The 3,882-nt window shown below is 45.9% G+C and overlaps 1 protein-coding gene across 3 annotated transcripts in view; it reads right to left on the reverse strand.

The window, feature by feature from the left end:
* The window catches only part of LOC109925516 (retinoic acid receptor RXR-gamma-A-like), a 40,079-nt gene extending 38,343 nt beyond the window's left edge, over positions 1 to 1,736 (reverse strand). For 2 of the 3 annotated variants that reach the window (XM_048621512.1, XM_048621510.1), the window contains exon 1: positions 1,440 to 1,736. The gene's annotated coding sequence lies outside the window, so the exon portion shown is untranslated. Of the gene's footprint in view, positions 1 to 1,433 lie in introns of all 3 variants that reach the window. The other variant, XM_048621511.1, reaches the window with a different exon arrangement.
* Between the last annotated feature and the right edge of the window lie 2,146 nt (positions 1,737 to 3,882).

The following is a 3,882-nucleotide window of genomic DNA, read 5'->3' on the forward strand; positions in this document are numbered from 1 at the left end:
GGAGGGTCGCAGTGGATTAAAGTGACACTGGGGTCAGCTGGAGGGTCACAGTGGATTAAAGTGACACTGCCAGGCAGCTTGCTGGATAACCTCACAGAGCAGCTTAGGGTCAACCGCCTTGGCACGGGGCTGGAGTCAGAGAGGCCTGATTGGGTGAGCACAGCTAGCCTCCTTCCCCAGACGGCATCAGTTGAGATTTTATGGTCCCACAGATTAATTAGCACTTCACAGATTTATTCTAAAACAGAACCCCAACTCTCAACCTGCCATGGTGCGATCTGAACCTGCAGGCCTGCTACTGAATCCATGTTTCAGGATTACTCAGTCAGTTGTGTAAACCACTTCACTAGTCATTCATTATCCTCGATATATATATTTGCTGCTACAGAGTCAGACTGGATTTAATTCATTGATTACAGAAGAAAACCAACAACGAACCTTATAGGATTGGAACTTTCACCATGTTAAATCCCTTTGTCCCACTATGGCACACATTATGACTGTACAATTTGCAGGGCAGTAGGGTCAGTGTGGTGAGAGGTAGGGCAAATTGAAGAGCTCTCCCAAAAGCACCTGGCATAGCCACAAAAGGTCAAGTGAATTTCTACGGCGATGAACTACATAATCCTAGAGTTGTGTGTCAGTATTTACAGGGGGATCCCCCTGGGGGGAGTGTGTCAGTCTTTACGGGGGTGGGGGGGGGGGGGGAAGGTGACGGTGCGCGCTCCCCGAGGGGAGCATGTCCGTATTTACAGGGATCTACTGGGAGTGAGTGTTTGCAGGGACCTCTCCTGGCATGCGTCAATATTTATATAGTTTTCCCTGCAATGTGTAAATCTGCAAATCTTGCATCTATGGATGGATTAGCTGTACATATTTGAAAAGCCTCGAGGGCATCGACTAAAAATCTTTAAGCTAACTGTGTTCGCGTGAGATAGTTACCTCGAGGTGAACCATTGAAGGAAATTGTGACAGGTTTGGATTCAAAAAAACCTCCTCACCAGTTTCTAATCAAGTAAATCACCAATGATGTATGGCAAAGAGTATGGGCATTACTGCAAATGTGTTTAATATTGTGAGCAGAGGTAAGATAAATTATTCACGTTGTGATTAGATTGTAGAGGGAGAAAATGAGATATTCTATCCCTGCCTTGCCAGACAGCCATTTATCAAAAGCCATTCAGAACTGGAGCTGAGGAGAACCTCTCACCAAACACTTCATCAATGTCGAAAGCAAGGGAACCACATACACACTGTCTTTAACAAGGGGCTGTTAATGTAGTCACGCTCTCAGGGCGATTAGCTGCTCACGTCTTGGAAAGGGAGGTGGAAACAGTTGGCGTCCACTATTCCTCACCAATCCTTTCCACCCCCCCAGCCCCGGACAGACAGGTCTGATATAGACCGAGGCAGTCTTTGATTGCCCTACTTACTGCTACCTGTCTTGTGTCGTGTGGATAGTTTGGACAGTTTCTTCCCACCCACTCGGTCAGCATCTCTCACTTCTCCTTTCAATCTTCTCTTCTTCAGGGAGAAACTGGTTCAGCTTCTCCAATTCATCCACATAGTTGATGGTCCCCATCCCTGCAACCATTCTTCTGAATATTTTTGTTCCGTGTCTTCACATCCTTCCTAAAACACGGCACCCAGAACTGGACGCAGTACTCCAGCGGAGACCACACCTGTAGCTTATACAAGTTGAATATAACTTCCTTGCTTTTACACAGAAGGCCACTATTGAGAAAGCACAGAATTGTGTATCCATTATTAACAACGTTCTCGACCTGTCCCATTCCCCTTCATCATATATAATGACGTATGCACATATCTACCCAGGGCTGCAGCAGGTTACAGAGATAGAGGGGCAATCAGGCCATTTAGTTGGGCAATCTATGTATGCTAGACCACGTGACTGGTCACATCTCCATCCCTTCCCCTGGAATTCCTTCCAACCCCACAACTCTCCGAGCTCTCAACACTCCTCGAATTCCGGTTTCTTAAGCCTTTTTGGTTTTCTGCACTTCATTAATGGTGACCATGTCTTCAGCTGCCTGGTCCTGAAGAAAATTCACTCCAATAATCATTGTGAAAGGCAAGCCACAGTGTGGGTGTGAGAGATGGGGGCAGTGTAGAGGGTCAAAAACAGAAGTTGCTGGAAAAGCTCAGCGGGTCTGGCAGCATCTGTGAAGAGAAATCACATTTAATGTTTCAGGTCCAGCGACCTTTCCTCAGAACGGGTCTGAAACGTTAACTCTGTTTTTTGCTTCACAGATGCTGCCAGACCTGCTGAGATTTTCCAGCAACTTCTGTTTTTGTTCCTGATTTATGGCATCTGCAGTTCTTCTGCTTTTTATTTAGCAGTGTAGAGAAGTTTTACTTTGTATCTAATCCCGTGTTGTCCCTGTCCTGGGAGTGTTTGATGGGGAAAGCGTGTAGAGGGAGCTTTACTCTGCATCTAACCCTGTGCTGTACCTGCCCTGGGAGTGTTTGATACTGGTACCAGGACTTCAAGCATGGTGGGTGTTCCCAGAAGTACCCCTAAAAGTTCTGAAGAAAGGCGACTTGTTTAGCATCGAGAAACAAAAAAGTAGTCCAGTGTACAAGATAATTAATGATCCAGAAGACTTAATGGGACAGTGAGTCACCAAGTTCTTGTTGTTACAGAACACTCCTTTTTCATTGCGATTCTCACTGGGTCAGAACAGTGTCCGTTTGGGAATTCCACTCATTTCTACAGCACAACAGGGGAAGCAGCTCAGTCTCGAGTACAATCTAACCACGTTACTCAGCGCCAAGCTAATGGGAGAGAGCCAGTGTCCAAATGCAGCACGCTTTTTGATACCACAGTTCAGCAATTAGCTGCCTGTATTTCTAAGAACAGGGACTGCAATTCATAAAATTTGAAAATGAAGCCATTTGCCATTCCCTGTGAATGGAGGAATAAATGTAATGTTTTAATAAGGTTTCTGTTGTTCAGTGCTGACGAATATCAATGCTGCAGGATCTCAATACAAGCACGGTTAATCACCCAATGAATCCATCTGCATTTCCAGAAACGGGATTTACTGAATAGAGACAAAAAAAAACTGCAGATGCTGGAATCCAAGTTAGACAAGCAGGAGGCTGGAAGACGACAGCAGGATGGGTAGTGTCTGGAGAAAAGGAGCAGTCAACGTTTCAGGTATTCCCCTTCTTCAGCACTCAGGACTGATGGCTTGCTGTGTTACACTGGATCCTACTTGTGCTTGCAGATAGTAATTGGACTATAAAATCCGAATGAAATGTCCCAGGCCCTTGGCTCCCTGTAGCTGTGTGTGAAGGGAGAATGCTACTTTAGTGCTGGAATGTTCAACAGGGGCCTCACTAGGTAGCACTCTCACCTCTCAGTCAAAGGTCATGCATTCATTTCCCTTTCCAGTGACCCCATCACAGAATCCCGGCTGGCACTCCGACGCAACACTGAGAGAATGATGCGCTTTCAAAGGTACCATTTCTCACCTGAGATGTCAAACTGAGATCCTCCTCTGCCCTCTCAGGTACTTGGAGAACATCTCAAGGCACTACTTTAAACAAAAGCAGGAGCGTTTTCTCTGCGTCCTGACTCAACTGATATCACTACATCCAGCCATTTTCCATACCGCTGTTAGTTGGACCTTGCTGTATACTAAGTAGTTGCTTATGACTCTGACATTATAAATAGCTGCCATCCTCCAGAAGAGTACCCCAGTGGCTGTGAAGTTCTTTGTGGTTAGGCCACTTTTGGAATACTGCGTGCAATTCTGGCCTCCCTGCTATAGAAAGGATGTTGTGAAACTTGAAAGGGTGCAGAAAAGATTTACAAGGATGTTGCCAGGGTTGGAGAGTTTGAGCTACTGGAAGAGG

This window comes from Rhincodon typus, unplaced genomic scaffold (assembly GCF_021869965.1).
Source record: "Rhincodon typus isolate 14 unplaced genomic scaffold, sRhiTyp1.1 hic_rhity00000724, whole genome shotgun sequence".
Classification (NCBI taxonomy): Eukaryota; Metazoa; Chordata; class Chondrichthyes; order Orectolobiformes; family Rhincodontidae; genus Rhincodon; species Rhincodon typus.